This window comes from Myodes glareolus, chromosome 2, assembly GCF_982192425.1.
Source record: "Myodes glareolus chromosome 2, mMyoGla1.1, whole genome shotgun sequence".
NCBI classification, from domain to species: Eukaryota; Metazoa; Chordata; class Mammalia; order Rodentia; family Cricetidae; genus Myodes; species Myodes glareolus.
Genome location: NC_142027.1, coordinates 23,232,739 through 23,260,540, shown reverse-complemented (window position 1 = coordinate 23,260,540; position 27,802 = coordinate 23,232,739). Strand labels below are relative to the sequence as shown.

The following is a 27,802-nucleotide window of genomic DNA, read 5'->3' as shown; positions in this document are numbered from 1 at the left end:
ATCTTGTGTATCTTATGTAGACAAGATCAAAAATCTTCATACTCCAAGAACAAAAATCATAAACACATATCCTAGGTCATCAGAATTCATTTAAGTATAGTTAGAACTCCAAATTATTTACCAAAGAATCCCACAGAGAATGGTTTCTTTATAGTATCATTGTGTTTGATAATGTACATGGTTACAGAGAGATTTCCTATTTCAGTCTTCATTAAAGTGTTCCTCAGTAGATATCCACCAGTCTAAGAACAGGATCAACCTCTTCAATGTGACTGGAGGTCCCTGAGTGGCAAGGGTCTAGTTGTCACTAGTCCTGTCAGTTGATGTCCCTGCTCTTCAGTTTGCCTAGTTTTGCTGGTCTCCTCTTCTTGCTCCCAATATGTAGAGTACCGATCTCCCCAGGCTCTCTGCCACAAGCTATTCCTACTACTTCAAAACTTGTATGCTGTTCTCATAGCTGGCCAGTTCTGAGCTTTTAAACTCTGTTCCTATTCTGCCTTCTGGGGACATTTTTGAAATCCTTCATCTTCTTTCTTGCTCTTGTTACTCTCCATCATAGCAGATAATCCTTTGATTGTTTTTTAATGTCTCTATTTCTACCCACTAGAACATTGTTAATAGGTTTCTATGAAGTATTTGTTGAGTGAATAAATTTCCCTAAAGTCTTGGATATCAGAGGCAATAAAAATAATGATATTTGAATGGATGTATTTAAAACAAAAGAAATACTTAATATAAACATTGCCAACACATTTCACTTTATGAATCGTTTCAGAAAGCCTTGATGAAAGCAGGCTTCTACTAAATGATTATTATCCCCTGCAAGAGTTGACAGTCTATTTCAAGTTTTCATATTAAACTTCCGAATAATATATTATTATTTTTTGTAAATAAGTGTTGAAGGTCAAACTCAAGACTTTGTACATGCTAAGCAAGTGATAAAACACTGAGGTCCATCTTTGTACCTTTTCTGTTTTGGAATGAGTCTGTGAAATGAATAATACCCTTTAGGAATGCCCTCGTGTTAGAACATTTCTCATCCTCAGCTTTAACTAAATATGGGGCGTCAGCAGAGGGCTTGCAGAATATAGTAACTGTTTGCCCTCATGGTCACATGACTGACCTGTAGCTGCAGTCTAGTTACTACTGCTGTTCATTGCAACAGTGTGGAAAAATATATAACACCATATCAGAAAATATTGAAGTTCATCGTTGGAGATACAGCTTGCAGTGAGCACATATCACTTTTCCACCATTTTAAGCCAAAGAGTCCAAACTCAAGCTATTGTAAGGTGAGAATCATGAGTTAAAAAAAATTAGAAATTTGCTAACCTATGACAGCAACAGCACTAAGATCACAAATGTCTAATGTTATATTTCTGAGTTATGAATGAAAATTGAAAAATATTGACCCAGTCAGTAGGAGATTAGCAATAAGTTTCACTAGAGAATTTACTTTGTAGAAATATTAATTAAAAGACATTTATTTTCCCCTTTAAGACCACAGTAACACATTTTTTCCATTAGTAAGCAGTGCTGTTTATAGTTACAGTTTCTCTTATAGTTGAAACTAGGAAAAGTTCAGAGTATCATTGCCAGTGTAACATATATTATAAGCACATCTAATGCAGATTTTTTTTATTTTTATGACATGTGAACTTTATACATAAGGTTGTTTTGCTTAAGTATGTAGTTACCAAATGGTTGCTCCTTTGAAATTCATTATATCTAATAAATTACTTTTACTAACATTCAATGTTTCCAAAATAAAGGTAATATTATATTATAATTCTTTAAAAGTCTCTTCAACACAGAAAGAATTTATTTTTTTTATGTCCAGACATATGAAAACTTAATGCCCATGAATAACTTTGGTTATAAAAGGTAGAATAAATAGCATTTTTGACAAATTTTCTCAAAAGTTAAACTGAAATAAAGAAGTCAAGGAAACACAACTGTTGATTTCTGGTCTTCCATTGGAAACTCTGGCATTCCAGACCAACATGGGCATGATGTAAAGATGGAGTCCCTTCTGTACTTCCAAGAAGCTTTTCCTTCTTCTCCAAAGACATATGATGACAAAACCTAGAAATAAAGAAAATGTTAAGACCCCTGCCAGGGATGCAAATTTACCAATCCTGTCCTAGATTAAGGATACTTAAGGTAGGTTTGCCAGATGTCAGCAGATGACTTGATTTCAATCTGTGGGGCCATGAGAAAGAGAAAATGAATTCCTGCGCATGGCCCTCGGACCTCAGTATGCATGCCACCATGGAATGCATGTGCTCATGCACATGTACACTTACATCATGCACATGTGTGTGCACTCACACCAAGTGAATAACAAAAATCAACCCATGGAAACTATGACTCGAGGTCTTTCAGAGTGCTGAGCTGTGTGTGAGCATTAAAGTAACTCCCATCTGTCTCTTTTGTGTTTAGCTTCACTTAGTTGTCATGCCCTCTCTGCATTGTAGCTGTTAAAAGTTGAGCTCACTCTAGTTCTTAAGCTAACATGACTGTTTCCTGGCCGTCTTCCTGCCGTCGGTATTGGAGGCTCTTCTTTATCTTTCTATGGTTTCTGAGTAAGCTCATTGTGGCTTAGAGCATAGTTTGAGCATGTCTGCTCAGTGGGAAACACATATCCGAGAGCTGGGTCTAAAGGTAGAGGAGAACAGGTGGATTGTTTATAGGACACCGAAGGACGTGAGAAATTTAGTTCTGGAAGTGCCTAGAGGAAGAGATTCCAGGTGCCTTCTAGAAACATGGCAGGCATCTGAAAGCCCTGATGTTAACTGTTGATCACATATGCAAGAAAGAACCAAGAAGACACACTTTCGTTCATAGCCACTTACAGTACCAAAGAGGATGTGGGCATAACTTCTTATAGTGTATCTTACTTAAATGCTATGCTTTAAAAATAATTCAGTTAGTTTTTCACAACGAGAAGATTTTTTTTAACAATAGTGAGAGCAAAACCATTGATGATGGGTGACTAAACGGTAGCATCAAAATATTTTGAAAAGACAAAGGAATTTTACATTAAGATTTTAATTTTGTGGCGCAGATAACTCTCTAAATTTTCAATTATCAAGACAGTCTTTTCCATTAATCAACTAAAGTGATTAATCTACAAGTGTATTATCCCTCTTATATAAAAGGATAGCCTGCCTGTTAAATAACAAATATATTTCTGACATTGAATCTGGAAGAACTTTTGGTTTAATTGTTGTGAACTCAGTTGCCACATGGTAGAGAAAGCTTAGGATATAATGAAAATTGAAATAACTGATATAAAAATAAGGAAATGTCTTCATTTATAAAACAAAAGTGTGGATGATGAGGAAATTGGTTCAAGGGAAACAGTGTCAGATGAACAGGCTCATGCGTATTATATTAAGGCTTTGTAGCTATAGTTAATTATAAGGTTTTACTGGCTTGAAAGCTACAGAGGAACTGCATGTTGAATATTGTTGCCACAAGAAATGATAAGTACACAAGTTAATGAATATATTAATTAGCTTCATTTAGTCACCGAGCAGTATAGTCACATATCAAAACATAGGTATGGTCTACAAATGGTGTATGTTATATATATGATAATCAAAATGATTTTCTCTCTCTCTCTGTCTCTCTGTCTCTGTCTCTCTCTATCTATCTATCCATATACATATATACATATATATATATTGATTTTACATATGTATTTGATTTGTTATTTATAGATTTTTTGTTAGTTATACCTCCATTACAAATTTGGAAGAAAATAACCAAAGGATTTTTAATTTCTTCAGCTATTATTAGTGTTCGTGCACCATGGTTTATCTTGTACTTTTAAGTACATTACATGAGAAGATGATGTTGTTTTTGATATTTAAGAATAATTGGAGATGATGCTTTTGTTATGTGTAAATGAAAGGAACAATGGGGTGTAATCCTTGTGTGTGCTGAAATGATATACGCGTAAACAAAGCCCACAAGAGCAGCAATATTCATAATTTTGAGAAAAGAACTGAAGTCACGTTTGGATAGATGGTATAAAGTTGCATTTGAAATAAGATTTGCTTTACTGTTTTTAAGGTCGAATTGTTGGTGTGTGTCAGTATTTCTTTGATACGTTTTAGTGAATATAAAATCATATTCTCCTCATGCTAGAGTGAAGACAGAGAGACAAATTCCTTCCTAGGTTCCCATTGTTCAAAAGGTATTATTATTATTATTATTATTATTATTATTATTGAGAAGTCAATCTTAAACCTCTTCGGTTTTTGTTCGATCTGGTATTTAATGTCACTTTAGTCATGTTTTCTTGAAGTAACCATGTGCACTAATTAGAAAGAAAATAATTTATTGAGAGCTGTATCAAGTACAGCCCTGAAAATGTTATGAGCTTTTCCCCAGGATCCATATTGTCCTTGGACTTGGCTGTTGTATTACGCTTTAAATAGAATTGATTGTGCGGTTGTAATGAAAGTAACAGATTGATTTCTACCCAGTCTCACAAAGAGTAAATAGAGAAGCGTCCCTGTCTTGACCTACATTCATAACCAATGTGATTTGCTGGATTTAGACCCAAATCATATGAGAGATAGAATGCAAATGTAATGGAGCTGCTTTCAAAACTTAAATTTTTTAAATAGTCCTCACTGATTTCTCTGGTTATGCATGCTGCGTTAATTAGATCAAAGTGACCTAAGAAATACTTGTTTCTTTAAAGTCTTTGCATAATTTTTCATGTAACAAGCATCCCTAAAAATCTTTGGTGTATAACTTTATGTAAGATATCAGAATGAATTATGGAACAGTGATATATATGTTAACATCCTAAAGTTTGAATGATATTTTAGTGATTTAAGCCAATGAAGATTTTTAACTTTGAATTTATTGATATTTTTTATGATTAATGTAACATATTTTTATTAGTGAAGTATACCCTGAAATACTAGGAAAGACTCAACGTTATTACATGTTACTAGCAGATTGTGAAGGAATGTCTCGGCTGAATTTTAGTTATTAACCTTTACTATGAAAAGGCATGTTTGCAATAATAAGCCCTGTGTTTCTTCCATCTTCTCGTGATGATTTAGAAGATTAACACGCGTAAGTATTACAACTATATACATATTTTAAACTCTAGTAGTCAGCACTGTGGAAGCCTGTCTCCTATTTATCCTTTTATAATAAAACTCAAGTAAACAAAACAAAGAGTTTTAAATTTGATAACTTCATTTTGCTATGAATTAAGGAAAGAAAGAAGAAAAAAAACCTACAAAACACAACAACAAAAACAACAACAACACCCAACAATTCATCTGGAAGACGCAGTTCTTTCACACATTATGTGACTCTTTTGGATTTGTTTTATGTTTGGGTAAAACACTTTAGTATAATGAAGCTTAAATGAGACAAAACAAAACAAAATAAAAACAAAGTGAAACACATAAAAGTTAGAAATGACAAAAAGAAGAGACAAAACAAAAACCAACTAACACATTTGACTCCTGGTGTTTCTGAGCTGTAGCTCCAAGCGCTTTCTATTCTTCCCAGCCCACTCGATTACCCTGCAGGTTGTGGCAGACAATTCCTAGGAAAAGCTTAGACATGGAGCCTGCATGCTTCTTGACTCCATTTTAAACCTTTTGTTCACACCAGGGTGGCATTTTTTCACACCGCATGTGGCAATTTTGACTCCTATCCAACTTGTCTTGCAAAATCAAAGTCTGTGATTTTTTTTTTTTTTACATTCACAAGGCACTTCCTGAGCTGCGACTGCTAGTGAATCCTTCCCTAGTGATTGGTGCAGAAGTTTATAGCAAAATGTGTTTGGAGGAGAAAGAGAGGAAGGCAGCAGTATGAGAAGTGTTCTGCCTCAAAGCACTGCACACAATTTTTTAGATAAAATAGACATTAACTCTGCCAACACCACATGTGGAGAAAAAATACAGTGAATTCTATGCTCATTATTTTTAGCATTATTCTGAAGGATCAGGATAATGAAGGAAAGCCTTAAGGTGGCATGAATTTTAGGATGGATAATGTTCTTTTTAAAATTAACATGTGATCATAAAACAAGAAAATCTTCAGGTCCACATTGCTTGTTCCCACATCTCAAAATACTCACGCCAACAAAAGGATCTTTCTTTTATATGTCGCCATTGAACATGCTATATTTGATACTCTCTCCAGCCAGGATAAAAAATGAAACATTCTTATAAAAATGCCCCATAATTGAAATAATTGCTCTTACTTCATCTTTCTTAAAGTATTTTATTTCTTTCTTATCTGTTTTCTTTAAAGATTTGCCTCATTCATTATATTTTCTAATGGCAATTTACAATATTGTAGGCAAGAAATGATGTAAAACACACTTAGCAGGAAGAAATAGGAGAAACAGTATATTTTACCAAATTCAATGGTTTGTACAGTGGTTATTCCTATATTTCTAGGAAGGACAGGACTGAATAAAAAATCTCTGAAGGCAACATCATATCATAAATAATATGGATAGTAAATCTATAAGTATGTTTTCCTTGGATATTTTGACCTATTATCTTTTATTTATATTAATAAGAACACTTAAAATGACACATTTAAAAACATTCCCTCAACATACATATTAATTCATTATCTGTGTAAGAATGTCAGTGGAAGGTTGTTATTTTAGTCAACAAATTGATGATAATTATATGATCTCTCAGGTTTTCTGCAATAGTACAGTGATCATGTGTTTTAATTATAAGTGACACATCATAAAGAGAAATGGAAAATCAGTTATTAGAAGCAATAATAAATCCTTGTAAAGTGCCAAATATTAATATCAAAGAAGCTTATTGCTTATTCATTTTTACATAAAAATTTGTATGACAATTTTACGTTAAAAGCCTGCATGAAGAAATAAAACCCTTTTAGTTAATGTGAGCTGCATGTTTTATATATTACAATAATCACACTATTCTGCTCTAAGAAAAAAAATAAAGCAGACAAATCGCAGGATTCTGGATTCTATGCCTTTTTCCAGAGAATGGATAAGTAAATCCAATGCAGCTGATCTATTCACTGCGGTGCTTTAAATAAGAATTTACCTAAGAAATTGCAAAAGACACAATTAAGAAGTTGTACACACACACACATACGCACTCACACACACTAGAGGTAACTGTAAAACAAGAAATGATCCTTAAGAGCTTAGAAGAAGGGCAGCCTGATTTAAATTCTGCAAGAGCAGATGAACTAGCAGACAGATCTTTCTTGTTTTCCTTTAATACAGGGTAATTGGTTCGGTTCAACTTCGAAAAAAATATTATAAAATGCAAAACATACAATTTCCAGGAATAGGTAAACCCCACTGGTTAATATCAAAAAAGAACAACTATTCAAAAAATAATTGCACTGGGATTTTAAGTCTGAGATTTTCTTATGGTACCTGAATATTTATCAGGTGGAGCTTTTGTCTCTCAGTTAATTTAAAAACTGACCATGGTGCAAATAGAACGGAAAGAATCTTCGCATTTAGATATAAAAAACCACAAAGGACAAATGAAAGTCTTTTCATTAGAAGTGAAATAAAGAAGCAACAGAAAGAAAAATATCTGGACAAATACACATCCATGGGCCTGAGGCTTGTTATTAAACTCTCAGAAATTGCTAACCAGAATCTAAAAACAAAACCAAACCAAAAACCAGCCAACCAAACAAACAAACAACTAACAAAAACTAACAAAAACTAGCAAACCATTTGTTCCCAAGAATCTGAAAGAGAGAAATTATTATCTAAGGCTTAGGAAGTTTATGAAATAAGAGTTACCTACTTTGCAGCAAAAAAAAAATGTATTAAAAAAGATATGCATGTGTGTGCCAAAGAACATAGAAATTCATCAAACTCATTTTCTTCATTGTTAATGGAAAGGAACATCTTTGGTTGCTTTAAATTTCTTCCTTTCTACCCTCCCAGGCTCATCTGTTCCTTCAGATCTTCTTCTGGTCAGTGTATCTTCTATGTTAGGAGAAACACAATACGATCCCCAGACAGACACCTACACTACTGAGCCAAAGACAAATAGGCCTGCTGCTTTTTTTTTCTAGTTTCTTAAGGTTTTTGTTTTATGGGTTTTTTTTTTTTTTAAAAATCAACTCATATATTCTGCCATAGAATTCAGCTTGCAATCCTGTGCTACTTAAGTCTAGATGAAAAGAGTGCTCATTGAGAATTATATTTCATCTGTCACAATAACCTTCTTTATTCTGCCATGGACCTCCCCTTTGCCTGTGGCAATTAGAGAAAATAGGTATGCCTTTAAGTATAAACTACAGTTTCTTCAAATCAAACCAAACCGCTCCTGATGACACATGAAGACAATACCTCCTAATCACCACCCCGACGTCGCAGAGTTTCGTAAAGACACAGTGAGAGAGTGCATTTGAGAAAGAGCAGCTTGCATAATCTCATCAGCCCTTAGCATCAGCTGTTGAGGAGCTGATACATTTTGGTCGTATTAAAAAATGAAATGCAAAGTCTTCTTTTCATACTTTGTACTTTCTAGTTATAATCATACCATGAGGCAGACGTTATAAATGTATTTATTCAATATGCAAAATCATAGTGGTTTTATTTTCCTCTCCTCAGCACAATGAAGTTATGTGCTTTTAAGTAAATTTCAGTGCATCCAAATAATACTTTTACTGATTTTCAAAGGGGGAGAAAACAAAGAGAACAAATTTCTTTCAAATACAATTATCAAACAACACTGTTCAACTTAAAAATCAATGTGATTATCCGGTTTACTTACTCTTACAAATCACTGAAATCACCTTGAGAGGCTCAAGTTCACCTTTCTGGATTTGAGCCTGTTAAATAATAGACACCATCAAATCACCCCCTTAAAAGGGTAGCTCAAAAGTGCAGCTTTATAGGGTGTAGTAAAAGTTAGAACACTTCTACCTAGAAAGCTAAAAAAAAAAAAAAAAAAAGGAAAACAAACAGATGACAGAAAAAACAAAACAAAAGAGTTCCGGTTTGACACCAAAACAAAATCCCTGCTGGTAAAATGTCGCATGCAGTCGTCAAAACAGCTGGATAAAGGCATACAAATACTTTAAACCAACACAAAATTCATCAAGTCCGAAGAAAGGAAAAAAAAAAATTCCTGAGACTAAAATGCAACCCTTTTGGCCCACAGCGCAGGTTGGGCACAAAAGTGCTGGCTAAGCTATCTGTTTCACACAGGCAACGACAGAAGGTTCGATATTCATTCGATCGATGAGTGAAAAGGCACAATGGCAAAATCAGACAGACTTCTTTTCAAATACGGATCTCCAATGTCCCCCTCCAGTCTGCAGATGCACGGCTGGTGGTGTGGCTCAGACCGAGCCAGGGTTACATCAAGGCTGCTCTCTGGACCGTGCAAACAGTCTAGACCAATGACCTGCAGCCTCATGCCCTTTGAAGAAGAGGCAAGTTCGGTCATGATGAAGAAGAATCGAGGCGTACCCCCTTTTGACAATAGGGAGCAGCTCGAGGCTGCAAAGAGGTAAGCAGGGCCAGAAGAAAACAGCATCTGCTTCCATGGTTACAGGCCAACTATGAGAACCTTGCTTTTCAAGGGAGTCTGTTCTCAGGCTCCCTCGTGGGGTACTGCAGCGCATTCTAAGCGAAGGCAGGTTCAGCTGAAATCGCAGACTTATTTCAGAGTAAAATGATACGGAGCACATGGCTCGCAGGAAAAAAAAAAAAAAAACAAGTCACATGACTTAAGAACAAGACTTGGGCTGTTTTGAAATAGATTTTATTCTTATACCAGTTTAGATTAAAAGAGTAAATTTGTATAAAAAACATGAATGACGAACATGTTCTTAATTTCTTTAGTTTTTATGTGAACAAAGGTCAAGGGTCAGGACACTCTCCTCCCCGGGACAGGAGCAGGAAGCCTATTGTTAGTGTTGCTTTATGATGTGTATTATTGTAAAAGATTTCCTTTTTGCCAAGTTGTAATGTGGATATGTATTTTTCTGAATGGCTCTCTTTGACTTCATTTTCTCTGAGGTTATAACCAGTATTTCCTCATTTTGTGTTCATTTCTGTGTCTCTGTCCTGTCAGAAAACCTAGGAGGCTCGGGGGGAAAACTTCCTTAGTGCAGCGTTAGTGTTTCAGGAAAATGCAAAGATTCTTCTGTCTTTACAAATGGGCTCATAGAGAATTCAAATCCGTAGCAAACCTACAACCTCTGAGAATTGTTCTGTTCTTTTTCATGTCTTTGTATTGCACTCCGTGCTTGCCTCAGTCATTTTGGGGGTGCAGATGTAAAGTTTTCCTTTCTCTAGAGTGACTAGCTACTGTTTGGATCTAATGTTAGCTCAGCCGCTATGGACAAACATCTAACAAATATGAAATGTGGTGCAATCTGTGCATTCTGTATCATTAGCAAGGTACTCCGTAACCATGTAAAACACAGGCATGTGCATACTAACACAGAAAACGATCACACGGCTACCTTCCACAGCTCAATGTTGAATGAGACCAGATACAGTATTTTTTTTACGTGTTTATTGATATTTCATGCCATCTATCCTTTGAACAATGTTAGTAGATGTCGCATAAAAATGGGGGAATGGAGAAAGGTGTGATCCAAATGACAATGCACAAGTCATTTTCAGATTTAATTTGTAGAACAGCATTTTATATTGAGTATACCAGAGGAAGTAGTGTCCTCCTATAAAAAGCAGTTTCTCAACATGGGAGGTGGTAAACAGCTAAGAAATACAAACACCCGCTGTGACAAGCCATGGGTGCATTTTCCTTTAGAGGAAAGGGACATAGATTAGAATGTAAAAATTCATTTTCAAAATATCTCCTCTAAAGGAACATTTTTTAAAGCTTTACAAAACCAACTGTCTGTGAACATGACTGTGACCATTTTATTCTTTTCATTGAGAAGTCAGAACACTGTTTGCTGGTGTGTCTCACTATTGTGTTTCTTGTTTTGAGATATGTAGACATGAGTTCATGGGTAAATATATGCATGTTTGAGACTTTCTTTGAATATGTTGAGGTTTATCATGTTTTATTTTATTTTAATATTTTATTTGCTTTTTTGTTCAGAGAAACATCTGGGGTATGAAATGAACCTTTGAAATGTTACCTTTTTTTAGTATAGTTATTATACATGCATTAGTATAAGCAGCAAATACACTATCTTGATGCAACAAGATTCTGCTTTGTTTATAGAACAGAAAAAAAAATTTAATGTAATGAAACATCAAGATACTCTGAAGTGCCAACTGATCACACTTTCTGCCAAAGGTCAATGACCAGGTATTTGGTACTTGGAATACTTACCTGTCCATTATCCAAATGAAAACTGAGCAAGGCCAAATACACCAAAGCTTGCACACTGAATTAAAATCTGTGAGCTACAGTTAAAGGAAAAGTGGCTATCCCACAGTGTCTGATGCTAGGTTGATAGGTGGATCCTGTTTTATCCATCAAGTTAACCTTCAGCCTACTTTTGTCCTTTTATATTCAAAGCTGTATTTAATTCTATAAATGTTTATATGTACACATAAGTTATAATAACTTAAGAAATATGGCTGCACACAAAAACTTGAAAGCATTGTCAGAGTCAAACTGATAGTTTATAAATTACTGTTACTTTAATATACTAATATGTACATGTGAATATCTGATATTGAATATCTGAGGGATAGCAATAGCTTTTTCCCATAAAATTATCTCTTATCTGGTACTAAATGGATAATTAGTGTGAATATTTTATACAATTATCAACAAATATCTTACTCATATTATAAGATATACTGGATGGAAGTATTTCTTTAAACTCAATTTCAGAGTAATTATTATGAGATCCCCATAACAGTATTTTTAGAAAAACAAATGTTGTACTATATAACATTTGTCCATGAAATTAAAGACATGAAACTTTCCATTGCCTCAGTGTGTGATAATGTATTCAGTATAGCATGTGCTCAATAAATATCTCTCATGAAGGACAGACTCATCTGCATTTGAATGCACATTATTTTTCAACTTTTCTATACAAATGAATAGTTTTCATCAACAATCTGTGATTACTAGATGCCTACTATGCATTCCTAATAGAAGCATATGACTAGTGCTTTCTTAAACAGGATCCAAAAGTATTATTCAAATGTCATGGATGTTATGAGGGGGAAATCAGAAAAATAATGTCAGAGTAGTGATGCAAACCACGTAGATTTTCTATATTAAAATAGAGTTTAGACACACAGTTTTCATAAAATTTAATATATCAATTTATATAGTATATGCCTAAGAAGGATAAATAACTGGTAACATTTTACCAAGTGATTTAATCAACTATTTATAAGATGGTTAACCTAATTTCATAGTCAGCTGAAACTGACTTACAGGAGATAGAAGCATTAACTTTTAACTACATCTTCTTATACTTCATTTTCATTGATATAATTTTCTTTAGCTTGAGACCACTTGGAACAGCAGTGTTAAGATAACATGTGTCTGACTTTTTGTCTTTCTTGGAAACTGGTGGTTCTGCCATCACACTGAAGCTTGATTTCTTCCCTGCTTCTCTTTCTATAGGGAAGTCATGGCCACACTGATGCAAATAAGTCCAAACTTTCTGAAGTTCAAAACTACTGAAACTAATAATAAGCATTAGACATAGAAGATTAACAGCCATGGGAGAGGATACTGAACAGCAACTTTTAAATATTTAGTTATTTGTATCAGAAATTTATGTTACTGTCTTTTTATTTGGGTAGGCAAACATTTGTGTTTACCCTTTTATTCTGCTTCTGTGAAAACAGTAGTATGATGGTCAGAAGTGCTGGCACATGCTTACATTTACTTCATTTGGAGGACTAGGTAGGAGGGTTGAAAGTTTGAGGCTAACCTGGAATGCTTAGTGAGACTGTTTCAATAAACAAAGAGAGTAAAGAGATTTGTCTTCAAATATTTAATTGTCACATCAGAGCTAAGTAATACCTTAATATCAAGATTTTAAATATAGAGATATTTTTTAAAGGTGTCTATAGCCCAGTGTTGAATCATTACCTTTTTGTCTTAGGAAGTTGTCATGATGAATCACTTTTTAATAGTGTATGATTATATGACTTATCATTAATTTTAGGAATTCCATCACAAGTATTTAGCTCATTTACATATTGGGTTGGATTAGTTAGAAGTAAATGAAATTATACAAATCTACAAATTATGAAGTTTATCTTTATCATTTGACGGGTAAACCATTCTATTCCTGGCTGATTTTTATACCATAAATGACTAGGGTGAGGCTAGATGTCCAGCCCCAAAGATTGCTATCTAGAAAAGGTTAGATGCATGGAAATCTAACAAAGAACTCAGAATCCTGGATGGATTCAGTTCTTAAGTTCAAGCAATATGTTCTTTGATGGTAGGTTTTGAAAGGTATCTAGGACTGTCCTTTGAACAACACATGGAGCATTTATAAGATGGTTCTAATTTACCTTCTCAAACACACAACTAAACACTAAGCATTTCTTGTTCATATGCCATACAAATGTGGTTAAATAATCTGTCTATTCTGGTTTATATACTGGACTGGTCATTGGAAATTAAAGATTACCTAAGACATGTGCTTGAATTTTATATAAGCCACAGTATGATGTGCAGGTAACTTCTGTGTTCTTTTACTGCTGGAGGAAATCAACCGAGTAGAATTCTTCTTAATTGAAATCAATATACACATTGATATTAGGAGTTCCCAGAATTGTCTGTTTAATCTCAGAATTTTATAGACGTTCTGCAGTCTACTCTTGCTGCTTCACAAGTGTTGACATCTCAAAAAGAGCATACTCACAAATGTGATGACGAACAGGAGAACTGAGGAAGCAGGGCTAAGATCCCTTGGGGCCCTGAATGAAAAGTGAAAGATAAATTACAGAAATCGGTTGCTTCTAATCATATTGATGAGCACAGGGGGGAAATGTCATGAAGTGGAAATTCTCAAAGGATACCTCCGTTCATCATAAGGCAAATATGAATTCAAAGCACAGTTGCAACTGGCACAATCATTAAGTTTAAATGTGATGGTGTACATGTGTGTATGTGGTAAATACATGTTTGAACACTTAGTGAATGTTGGTTGTAGTCTGACAAAATCAGAACTTATTAATATGATACTCTGAAAACTCTGTAACCAATATAAACTCACGAAAGATTTTATGTTAAAATTCATACTGCAAATGTGTAATTTTAAAACTGGAAGGCATCTTCTCTGTGCTGCTAAAACCTAGTATTCTTCCATTTAAAAGGTGTTTCCCAAGTTTGAAAACAAATCAGTGGATGATAGTTTCACATGAAAGATTTTCCAATGATGTTCTTAAGGACAAGCACTGAATGGGCATACTCTAGGTATTTTGATAAGCAGTGTGAATTTATAAGCCACATTACTGTCCAATTAGATTGAATAGTTTTAAACATAATTTTAGACAGAATTATTTCCTTATTTACATGCATATTTACTCTCATGTTGATATTTTTATGGAGATAGAAAATAATGACAAATGGGTTGCAAGATGAGAAATCTTAAAATGTAGCATAAGTTTTTGTTTTTGTCTTTTTTAAAAAAACTGGAAAGCTAATGAAATATGAGACTCAACTCTGAACTTCCAAATACTCTTCAAAAAATGTCCAGTCTGAACTTTTAAAACATCAGATCTGCTCTGTCCCCATGGCAGGAGCATGAAACCCCAATCTGAGTCTTATCCACTATTTTATGTAGGAATGAGACAGGTTTGTGATTATTAAAAATTGTGATAAGGCTTCATGGATTATGCTTTCTAGTAACTGGTTTTGTTGATGTTGTTAATGACATAACATCAAAAGCCCCTTGTCTTATGGCTCAGCACATCTTTCCTATTTTTGTAGAGCTTCAACCCATTCCCCTCAGCCATTATGCATGCTCATGTCTGTATACAGACCCCATAATGCTAACATGTGGTAAGTGAGCATTTTGCAACTGCTTCATCTTACCGAAGAATACACCTGTTTTGTCTTTTTTATTCCTCTGTGTTTCCTATGGGATCCACTTTTCCCCACAGCTAAATGATTGACTGCATATTCCTTAATTATCCCCAGACTGCTCAATGTTGTTTTAATAAAAGAGGCTCATTTCTCTGAATATTTTTCTTTGAGGAACCCTTTTATGTACTAAAACCCATTCCTTTATTAAACATACTTGTCATCATATATATGCATAAATCATGGTGTCATTTAATGATGCTGAGAATTCTTTATAAATTTTTTACTGTTTGAAATGTAGTAACCACAGCTATGTAGTATAAGTGTAATTTATAAGAAATCTTTATTTAGATTAGTATAACATTTCTATATGATGACTTCTCTAGTCCTATAAATATCCTCGGGTGTGTTATACTGTGTGTGGGTATCATTGACATGGTGTGTGTGTTTAAAAGCAGGCAGATTTATGTCTAGTTTCATATCAGCTAAACAGTTACCTGTAATTCCTCAAACAGGAGACAGTCTTAGACTAGCTTGGAGAATCTAAATGTCAATCAATTTTCCTTGAGAGACCTGAGTTGTTGGGATCTGAATACTTAGTGCACTCAACATATTCTTTCGCCAGTTTTCTCTAAGGCAGCATCCCTCAGTGAACACAGTAGAGTGTGCTCTGTGAAAGCTAGGCCTGGTTCACTATTTAGTCAGTCCTCCATTCTTAGATAGGATGTTCATTTCTGTGAGTGTTGAGTTCTTCTTAATGATGAAAATAATGAACTCAGACTCTGTTCTTCATGCTTATGGCCAGAGAAAAATATAGCCAGTATATTTGCAAATGCCAATCCTAAAAGATTAATCCTCTTTATAGAATCTAAATTTCTCCATGTGCTTTCCAGCACACTGCTCTACCTTTGCTTGGAGAAGGGGTTAGGAGATATTCCATTCCTCCTTTGTATAAAAAGTGACTCACTGAGCTTTTAGAAAGTGCATTTAACAATTGATTTATATTTTTACTACTTTTAGAATACCTTTAAATCATTCACAAAGATGTAGTCTTTCTTTTATTCCATTATTAGTTTTTCTTCATGACATGTTTGGCTACTTAGTATAGCCATTCTTACCTTAGCTTAATGAAAGCTTCCTGAGATTTCCATCACCCATGAGGCATTGCCCCCTGCCTATGAATCATCTGCTCCTCTCATTCACTTGCTCCATGCACTCTTCATTACCTGGAATCACTACCTTGGCTTATTTCCTTGTATATCTTGTGCCTCTTTAGTCAATATGACTTTATTACTTCATTATGTGATAGACACTGTCATGGGAATTAGCAATGAAACTGAGTCAATAAGTATGCCCTTAAGGAGACAGATCCTAATAAATACTGGTAGTGGTAACTATCTATATATATACATAGATGCTTGGAGGCAAAAGATGCTGTGAAGGAAAATAAAGCAAGCTGAAGGATTAAACCCTGAAGGTCATTGTGCCATTTTATGTCTCAAGCTAAGGATAGATTTTCCTTCTTAGGTGACATTTATTCAAAGGTCAAGACTAAAATAAAATACCTAATGGGAGACTGTGTCACTAACATGGGGAACTGAAAGTGTAAGGACTATGACATGAGACCTATTTGGCAAGTTCAAAGATGAGAGAAGAGACCATGGTGGTTTAAGGGAAATACGTCAGATATGGGTAGTAGGTGTTTCCAGGAAAAATCTGGATGCACATCTGTACGCTATGAACTTCGGTCAAGATCTAAGACCTTACTGAGTCCATCAGAAGTCTTTGGGCAGGGCATTGACATTATCAGATCGAGGTCTCCTTGTTTTCTGGGCGGTGGTAAAGAGGTTGTCATATGTGCTGGATGGATGAGGGAAGTTCAAATGATGTGCTTGGATCCTCCACTCCCATCGTACCAGGAGCTACTGGACTCATCCCTTCTCAGGCACTGTGTTAGTTTCCTCACAACTGCTAATCATGCACCATGTCACACTGAGAAGCTGTGGCCTGGGGAGTCGTTATCCCTAGGTTTTATTTTGTCCCTCTCTTCCATTCTCCCCTTCTCCCCCCTCTTCCTTCCTTTCTTCCTCACTCCCTTCCTCCCTCCTTCCCTCCCTTCCTTCTTTCTGTCCTTCCATTTTTGTGCCTTCCTTCCTTTGTGTCTTCTTTGTGTTGCTGCTTGTCTTCTTCCCCCTCTGACTTCTTCCTTACTTTTTATTCCTCCCTTTTCCCTCTCCTCCCCTCCGCTTTCCTTCCCTTCCCTTCTCTTTCCTATCCCCTTCCCTTTCCTTGTATTGCCTTCCCTTCCCTTCTCTTCCCTTTCCATCCCCATGTTTCACAACGATAAATATTTAGTTATTGTTTACCACAAAATTGTGTTTGGAAGTGATTAAACTTTGTTAGGACTCTTAAAAGATAGCACAGCCTCTGCCAAATGATATAAAAAGTGATTAAGGAAATACTTCTTAACTAAATAGTGCAAAAAATGAATCATACTTGGTTTCCAAGGTTTGAGCATTAAGTAAATTAAGGAGTGGTTAACATTGATAAAGACTGAAATATCTTCTAGTAAACAGGTTTGCAGAGGAACCTAGAGTCTGATCTTGGGCGTGGACTGAATTTTTCCAAGTGCAAATGCTAAGTGGGATGTTAGATACATGAGTTTCATGTTCAGAAAAGAAGACTAGATTGGACTACAAATCTGGATTAGGAGCAGTCTTTGGAAAGAATGGATTCTCCTTGTTCCTTGTAACTGAAATGGGGGCTAAACACACCAGGTTTTCGAAGTTCTCATTCAGAACAAGAAGGCACTGTCTGCACTGCCGTTGGGTTTTCTTGAGATCAAAACAGATAGTCTTTTGTTGCGTTTTTGCTTTTAATTTAATTTTTAATTTTCCTTTGGGTTTAATTTGAGACCGAGTTTCACATTGTAGTTCATGCTATGCTATCCATGATTTACTCTGAAGCCCAGGCTGAGAATGAGCTAATAGTTATTCTCCAACCTCATCTCCCTTCCTTGTTGAATTTATAGATGTGTTGGGAACCATTATGTGTGTATTTTTGATACATTATTCCTAAAAGAATTTTAGGAAGTAAATAAAGCTTTCCCTAAAGTGAAACCACTTCTTGATCTCTTCCAGGTCTAGTTCATGCACACGCTTCCTGAAGCTAACCGGCCATAGTATCACTGTTCATAATATGGTCCCAGAACTCAAGGACTGTGTATCAGAATTAAGTGGGTACATTTTAAAATGTAGGTTGCACACTCAAATACCAGGCAAAGTAAATAAGAACAGCTGTGGTTCTGAGATCCACGTTTTAACTCATTGTTTAAATGGTTCATTCCACTAATTTACATAAATGATTGATAGTGTATTGTAGTGTTTCAATATAAATTAAAATATTTTTCTGTACATTGTAAAGGATATTCCAGCACAAAACAAGTTTAATGATTGCTCATAGAGTTTATGTATTTGGATTTCCCTGCTTATATTCTGAGTTGTGGCAATTAGAACGGATTTAATTTCACTCAAATAGAATTTATTTTAATGTCATTTAAAGCCAAATTAAATTGTTCTGCCTTTTTTTTTCAAAAAGTATATTTTCAGGATATACCACAACTTTAGGATAAACTACTCAAAACAGAAAAAAATTCCCACCTTAAATTGTGAATGATGAATTACAAATACTTCAAGTATCAAGTATTTGTGATTTCCTATTTAGGGCACATGAGAAAATTGTGTTCCATTTCCCAACCCTCTTATGATTTAGGTGGAGTGAGAAGACTGCTTGAGGCCAAGCAGCGTGGTGCTGCAGCCAGACTAGTTGGTTGCCAACTCCCCTTATTTGAATCTTTTTCCATATTTAACATGGCAGCTCCCCTGCTCTCCTGCTTGCCTGCACTACTATAATTAGTACCACTTTCATGCCAGTTCAAAATGGCATTTAGAGTGAGGGAGAAATACTCTTTTGTAACTTTAGCTTGTTGATTTCAAGCACAGCGGAAAGAATGCCTCCAACATCAGGTTCCCTTACAAAGAGGAACACCTGACTCTGAGCCGTCTTCTTTTCCATTAACAAGGAATATTTTTTTTTTTTGCTCCTTTAAGAAATTAGAAATGTTTGTTGATATTTTGACCATTGACAATAAAGAGTTGGGAGTTGTTTGTGTTTTCTTATACAATTCACTACCAGGTAGTTTAATGAATTAAAATAAAAGGCAAAAATCTCTAAAAAGGAAGTTATAAAACAATTGCTGCAAAGGTGGATAGGATTTTTTAATAATCATGAACAAAACAAAATATCCAGTAGCAGTAATTTGGAGGAAGTTTCTGTTCCCTATTTTTTGAGGAATATGGCCATGTGTCTTTAAAGAAAGCTTCATCGCAGAGGAAGATGAGCTTGCTGGTAGTTAACAGATAAAGTACAATCCTCCAAGAGAAGGGTTGTTAACAGATCAAAGAAATTCTAGACCTATAACTTCTAAGATCTTTGTCTTATCCTGATGCTGCTATTTCTAAAAGTTTGGTCACACAATTGATTGCGCCAGATTTCCAGCCGATCACTTCCTGCCTAATCAATGAATAATTATCTGCAATTATTGTTTGATATTTACCAGGTTTCATATACAGCTTCATAGACCAATATTAAGACATTGGAGTATAATTTTCAAATCAGGAATTTGGAATCATGGCCAGTATAAAAAGTGAATCATAAGCCAGCTGGTGGTGGTGCACACCTTTAGTTCCAGCACTTGGAAAGCAGAGGCTTGCAGATCTCTGTGAGTTCAAGGCCAGCCTGGTCTATAAGAGCTAGTTCCAGGATAGGCGCCAAAGCTACAGAGAAACCCTGTCTTGAAGAAAAAGTGGATCATTAATTGGTGCTCCACAGAGATAACCTTTTCCTGCCTACAGACCAAAGATAAACTTATATGCAGAAGACATTACTTAAGGAGCTTTTAAAAGGAAATTATAGCCACTGACAGTTAATTGTGCATTTTGAGTTATTTCCCCCTGTGACTTTTTCAAGATACAAACCAGTGATGCTTATATCTTTTTATTCAATAAATGTAAATGTATTTGTACTCAGTTCTTAGCAATACAATGATTTTATTATCAATATTTAGTATTAGTTTAAAGCAGATCAAGAATTACTTGTACATGAGGTACTGAGATGAGCTGAGTTGGGTCCCTGGAACTCATGTAAAGGCAGAAAGAGAAAACCAACTTAACAACGTAACCCCTTCCCTCCACACATGTACTGTGGCATGTGTATACCTACACTCACACATACACATCACCCAAGCACAGACATAGTCACAGAACAACAGTAAAGTTAAAAATTTTAAAGAAATTAATTATTCACTGAATAAACATAATATGTGTATATATACATTTACATATAATTTAAGTATTTACATACTTTTAGTTAGAAAAGTAGACTGTATCAGCTTGAAATGAAAACGATGAAACATCAGGTTATAATTTTCCATTCAACTTTTCTGTATTTTCATGGTCTGGAGACTAGCCTTACTAAATGTTTGAGTTTCCAAATATGATGCCAACTCTGAATGAATTAGGTCAACAGAGGAAAACATGCTTTCGACTGCTTACATTAACATTCTGCTGTCTGAAAAACGGCACTGGCCCATCAATCATCTTGTTAATATTTGCCGCTTGGAACAGAGTTTGAAAGTGATCTGTAAAACTCTCAAGTCTTCACTTCATTTTAAATTATTCTACTCTGTTATGCATAAATTATTTTGGATGGATATAAGATAAAATAAGAGTGGAAATAAATGAGTTATCAACAAAGTTTATGAAATGATTTATTTTTAAATGTTGAAAATGTACTTGAAAGAGTAGATTTACTACTGCAGTCTAACCCATTAGATTTTCATATTAAGCCTGATATTTAAAAGGATATTCATATAATTATAGACATTGAACACATCATTGACAGGATTTTGTGCATTTGTCTACAAGCCAATAATTCATTCTTAAAATAATTTTATTAATAAACAATAATCACAGTAACACCTTTATGACTTAACTTCATAAAAACCTAACTATGGTTGACTTACTTTAATAGTTTTATATTCTCATGAATTTTGATGTTTGTGAGTCATATGTTTTCAGACTTAAGAAGTAAAAGCTCAGTGTTGAAAATTGATTATTAGTAGTAAAGAGCCTTTTTGTATATTTTACATCTATGTTTATATTCGGGGTGTTTCATCTGTCAGATATTAAAGTTCAATTGTTAACTCTATTTGAACTTTATTTTAGTAAGGATGCTTGAGTGTTAAGTCCTCTTTAAAAATAAGTGTGAACAATTTGGATACTAGTTAAGGCATATTTTAAGGTGGGTAATAATTCAATTTATTTCTTTTTCTTTCAGGTACTGATTGTTAAGGTTCCATTAAGAAAGGATAACTCCCAAATAATGGTAAGTCTTAAATGTTTTCTAGTTCTGTAATTTAATGTTGCACGGAAATACACAATATACCCTATTGGGTTGTTTTTCACATTCTAATTTTATAGGTCTGCATAGGATCTCAAATTTGAACCAGATCCCTAGATTGCAATTTATTTGTGACAAGCCAAAACATTTTAACTCAACTTTTCGACGTAGTAGTTTTTGAATTTGGAAGCCTGCAGTGCAGTCTTCTTTTTGAAGAATGTCAATAAAAGTAATTACTTTCCCATTCAATGTCCATTTTCCTTGAAAGATTTATTTTCCTTTTGGATTTAATGCTTTGATTACAGTGACAGTAAATCAACACCAACCTGTTGCTTCCCTGAACTGTCTGGAAAATAATAATAATCATGTTGGACTTAAAGGTGGCCAGACAGAAGATCTACTAATTAAATGTAATATAATTTGGTGATAGCAGCTCTTTCTGTATTGATAGCAGAAGACTCTTAGGTGCAATAAGATGCTTACAGATAATCCTCATGTACTGCTGTTGTTTTTTGTTTTTGTTTTGTTTTTTGTTTTAGATATCACGACTCCTTATATGTTTATTATTTGCAATAAAATTTTAAATGATGCATATACTGTTTTCTGTCATAGACAGATAAGAAACAGACAGATAGATTAGATATGCAGGTGATAGGTGATAGATAGATAGATAGATAGATAGATAGATAGATAGATAGATAGATAGATAGATGGAGGGAAAGACAGACAGACATCAAAAAGAAGACATCTTAGGTGCAATAGGTGGTAAAAATATTGTAATTTTTTTGAGATAAGGTTTCTGTGTAGCCTGTCCTGGAACTAGCTCTTGTAGACCAGGCTAGCCTCAAATTCACAAAGATCCACGTGCCTCTACTTCCCGAGCGCTGAGTTAAAGGCATGCACCACCACCATCTGGCTTATGGTAAATTTTTTATTGGTGCTGGAAAATAAAATTAGTACCTGACATGTGCTTGTAAGTACACTATCAGTGAAGTGTATTCCAGCCCAAATATTGAACATTTTCTTCTTAATCATTAAGATAATTTAAAGTGTGTGTTTTGGTTGAATTGACCTCCAGTTTCAGAAAATGCCATTTTATTTAAACAAAATTATGTCCACTCTTGACATTAAATGTTTTTTTATTCATAAATTTTATTACACAAATAGACATTTAATGACTTGTTCAAAAACGAAAAACAATGTCAAATCAATAGGTGGTAAATTTAGATATATGAACATGTGTATATATGTGTATATTTATTACACAAAAGACTTTATGAACATGTAACAAATATCATTAATTATTTTGTAGATATGTAATTTTGTGTTATAGCCAACATAATTTGGAATAATTTTAAATGAATCATATAAGCATATATAAGTACATTGCTTAAGTATGACCAAATATTCAAATACATAGAAATATAATATATAAATAATCCTTAATAAAACTCAAAATAAATATGAATTGAGAAAATGTCATAACACAAGTCAATTTCTCTTTTGGCCATCCTTATGCTGGGGCAGCCAGTGACAGAACATGGCATGTGTCCCTTTGCCTCAATACCATGGTGCTCTCTCTTCTGTGCTCAGAAAGTAAGATGCAAGTTCATGCAACTCTTGTCACCAGGAAAGATGTGCATTTGCTTATGTGGTTTGTTCTTGATGGTAGAACACTAAATACATTTCAGCCTAGTTTTCATAATGGCTTTGAAGACTAATATATATACAAGACTTAATAATGATCTGTCTATTCCATGTCCAACTAGAAAAATGACAATGAACAGAAAATCTCATGGTTGCTTTGATTCTATGTGTAACAGTCACAAGGAAATGATTGGTGCCTGTAATTAATCAGGGAGTTACCACCCTAGTTACTTAGAAGCATATTCCTTCACTGCTGTATGGTGTAGGATTGATATCTAAAACCCTTTTGATTCCTATAGTAAAACATGTACTGTTTTGCTCAGTGGGAAGTCGGATTCTCACAATTACTAGAGGGGAAAAAATCACAAGACTATGCCATCAAAAGAAAGAATTAGAGAAAGAGAAGCAAGAGAATTAGCTTCACAATTTTCTATCTCTGGCTCATGAGAGATTCTAGACGGATACTATGATACCATGATGATGTGTGAAATCAGAGCAGAAACAGACAATCTAAGGGGTTGTCAAATGATCAAAATTCAAGGAAGGTAAACACAGTAAAATAATAAATAATATTGTTTAGTAAAGAATATTATCAAAAATGCTATTTAGAGCAACATTTCATAAGAAAATAACATGTTTAGTATTAACATATTGTCAATGTATTGTATTTTACATTCAGTCACTGCAAATATTTAATGGTATTATAGCAATATTTAGTATTTTATTTATATGATATTAACAAAATCAAAAATACGTTGATATCCTGTGCCTATCATACTATGAGCTATTTCTTAAGTTCTTCATATAAAAAAATGGGTTCTATAATCTTTCAGAATTTAAGTTTTAACATAGAAGTAAAACAGTGGTAGATGGTGTGTTTGTGAAACTTTTCAGAGTAAGCTTTAGTGGACTGTGTGTCTGTGTGTATGGGGTGGGGGCAAGGCATGTAGTTAGCTTTGAGTCTAAATCCAAGGCAAGAAATGTGGATCAAGCCGACTCAGCATCACTGAAGCATGACGACAAAGTTGACAAGAATGAGCCACTTTAAACCATCAATATTTATTAAACACTTACTAAAAACCAGGTTCTTTTCTAAATGCTAAGGTTGTAGCAGGGGATACAAGACCAGGAAGCAAGTTCTTACATATAGGTGGTAAACAAAGAGAAAGTGCAGAGAGAAGAGATATTAAATAAGAAAAAAATTAAACAAATATTTTTGATTAAGTTAAATATGTGAATAAAATGAGTAAAGTTGAAAAGGATGCTAAGGAAAATTAGTATTAGTTGAGAAGAGATCTGAAGACAGAATATATAGGATATGTTGTGTTTGTTATTCTGAAAGGGACACTACAAGCAGAGGGAAAAAGCAGGACTGCTTTGCAAGGAGAGAACAATGAAATTCTTTTGAGCAAAAGTGAAGCGATCAGGAGTCAAGGTGAGGCCCTGTTGTATCAAATAAAAAATAGTTTTCTTCCTTTTTATTACAATTATTCATTCCTGTTGTATGTGTGTGCGTGTGTATAAAACATGAGCATGGAAGTTATATGACCACCTGTCAGAATTGATTTTTCTCCTCAGCCTTTTGGGTTCAGAGGATCAAATTCAAGCCTAAGGCTTGGTGGCAAACACATTTACCTGCTGAGCCATTTTTCTGGCCCTGGAGTATTGAATAGGTGTTAAAAGGGAAGCCATTTGAGGCATTTGATGAAGGGTATGAATTGATTTACATTTTAAGTGATTCACCGCGGTAGAGGAAAGAGCCTAAAGCAAGGATACATAAGTTGAGGCTGCATGTTCATTTCACAGATGCCCAGATCCAAATAATCACACAGAAACTAGATCAATTACAGCACTGTTTGGTCAATGGTTTAGGAGTATTCCTAGCTAGTTCTTACATCTTAAATTAACCCATTTCTATTAATATATGTATCGTCACAGACTATGGCTTCCTGGTAAGACTTGGCATCTTTCTCCTTTGGCAGCTACATGGTGTAAACTATGTGGCATCTCCCTGACTCCACTTTTTTTTCCTCTATCTCTGTTCAGATTTCTGCCTGACTTTATTTTGCCCTGTCATAGGCTAAAGCGAATTCTTTATTAACCAACAGTAATGAAACATATTCACCAAATACAGTGGAGAATCCCACATCAGTTGAGAAGTTATTGCAGTCTTCTAGAAGAATGAGCATGTGTACAGTAGGTGCTTTTGAGCAGAATGAACTGTAGTGAACGATTTAAAATTTATTTAATTTTTAAAATAATATTTTTATTCTTTGAAAGTTTCCTACACTTACCTAATGTATATTGGTCACATTAATCTGCCACTATCTCTCTTTAACTTCCTATATGGTAGCCAACTGTCTGCGCCTCAACTTCATGTTCTCCTTATATTGTTATTGTTATTAATAGTCCGTTGAGTTCAGTTAGTGCTTTCCATATAAGCATAGGTGAGTGGCCATTCACTGGGGCATAAATAACCTACCAACTGCCATATCCCTCAATGAGAATTACTCTCCAACCTTTGGCAGCCTTCAACAAGACCCTTTCCTTGTTTATAATAGAATTTTTGACTGACTTGATTTTTAGCAGGTAACTAGTGTTGCTTTAAGCTGATGTGTACAATGGCCATTTTTGTTTTTATCAAAGTTGTTCAATTATCAATAAAGACTTGGGAGTCAGATATTGGGTTAAACACCTGACAGATCAAAGAAGCTATGGAGGAGCAACCAGCTTGTCATCTCTTAACACTTCCCAGATAGAAGAGATTATGAAATTTCTACGTCCCTCCCTGCTACTTCCTGTGTGTCTTCTCTATCTGTACTCCTGACTTCTCTATGGCAAATTCTGAACAGCTAGTCTCTGGTTCTGCCCCCTGGTTCAAGATTAACTTTATGAACACAGTCTTGGGGTGTCACAGTGTGATCAAATGACCCGCAGCAGCCATTTAAGCAAAATTAAGCAATGTATGGAAACTTTAGGACAATATTGACAAGTGATTAGTGCTGTGTAAATGCTGAATTTTAACCTCTTCCTCTTCAGCATCTTTACTATTGTTTTTTAGACTAGCCGGGCTGTGGTGGCACACGCCTTTAATCCCAGTACTCAGGAGGCAGAGGCAAGCAGATTTTTGTGAGTTTGAGGCCAGCATGGTGTACAAGAGCTAGTTCTAGGACAGGCTCCAAAGCTACAGAGAAATCTTGTCTCGAAAACCCAAAAATGAAAAAAAAAAAAAAAAAAAAAAAAAAAAAGCTAGACTAGAAGGCTTAGGAAAAATGCCAGCCGCCATCCCCTTTAAATGCTATGTGAGTGCAACTCTCTTTTTCTCACTGCAGCCATATATTAAACACTTGACTGGAGAGACCACCATACTTCAGAATTGTTTAAGGAGAGCATATACATAACCTTTAATGCCTTAGTCACTGAAAAAGTTACACAATTTATAGTTAAAAGCTCTTTCTAAAACAGTACAAAGTGTAAATTTGCATTGTTTCTATTTTCAAAAGTAAGCTATAGACATGACTTGCCTTCTTTCATTTATCTCACTGCCATGTGTGACCACTTACTTTATTTTTCCTATCGTTGTCCTTGAATTTAGATATATTCAGTGTTCTGCTCTTTATTGTGCATATTTTAATGCTCAATCATCATTGATACATATGAAATACACATATGCAGAACTACTCATAACAATGACTGTGATCTTTGAAATTCATGTCTTAGAAATCAAGATAGTTATTATGCCTTGTTTAAAATGATGCAAATATTTGTGGCTAAGGACTATACACCCATGCAGACAAGTTACTTTATGTTACTAAAAAGTTGCAAAAGCATTCTACCATCATTAAATGCTAGGATGGATGCAGAACAGTATTTGGAAACTAGAAACTAGTTCACCGTGAGTTCCTTTGACAAGATGTCAATTACTTCTTTAGTTTTTTGAGAGCTGCTAACTTAAAAAAAAAAAGGTTTTATGGAATGCAGAGTTCAGTAGTGTTTTATTGTTATTTTTATTATGGGTGTGATATTTTCACTTGTTTCGTTTTGTTTTCTTGCTTGTGTTTGGCCTGAGAAAGTGATGCACCAGCTCATTTTAACTAGAGGTTCACATATTGATTTGTGTATTTAAACACACACTTTAGTTAATAAAACAACCATAAAGCCAAATGGAGAAGGGTAAAGTGTTCTAGTTTTCTCTTTTAGTTCCAGCACCTGAATTTATGCAGTTTAGAAACCTGTGTATGTTAGCCTCTCTGGTGCATAAACAAACTGGGTATGTTTTCATGTTGTGTGTTAAATTGGAAGAAAATAATACAGGAAATATATATCTATCCTTAAAACTATTACAAATGTTTGGAAATACAAAATGATTCTTTATACTTGCATTTTAGTAAATATCTCTAGTTAAATCATAAATGAGTATATTCGTTTAAATCCAAGTTTGAGGTAGAACAGAACTGAGGTTCAGATTGGCCTCACATGAGGAGTGTGAGACTTCATACAGAACTCACTGTGGATTTTAGCTACAAACTCTGTTGGGAAAGTTGAGTTTGAGAAGTCCCAACGCTTTCAAACTTTATGTAGGTGTTGATGTGTACCTGTTTTATGGAATAACTTTGAAATTAAATAACTGTTTTTTACAAGAATTAATCTGACAAATGCCAAACAGGACTAAGGGCTCAGGC

At 34.6% G+C, this 27,802-nt stretch overlaps 2 long non-coding RNA genes across 4 annotated transcripts in view; one reads left to right on the top strand and one right to left on the bottom strand.

Moving 5' to 3' along the window:
- LOC125392952 (uncharacterized) overlaps window positions 1-27,802 on the top strand; it is a 381,816-nt gene that overhangs the window by 78,447 nt on the left and 275,567 nt on the right. For all 3 annotated transcript variants that reach the window (XR_015735775.1, XR_015000619.2, XR_015000624.2), the window contains exon 3: window positions 21,411-21,458. This is a non-coding gene — a long non-coding RNA (uncharacterized LOC125392952). The remainder of the gene's footprint in view (window positions 1-21,410; window positions 21,459-27,802) is intronic.
- On the bottom strand, window positions 1,452-9,629 carry LOC146895689 (uncharacterized). The gene is made up of 2 exons (XR_015000632.2): window positions 8,787-9,629; window positions 1,452-2,085 (listed from the first exon to the last, which is right to left on the bottom strand). It is a non-coding gene; the product is annotated as an uncharacterized LOC146895689 (long non-coding RNA).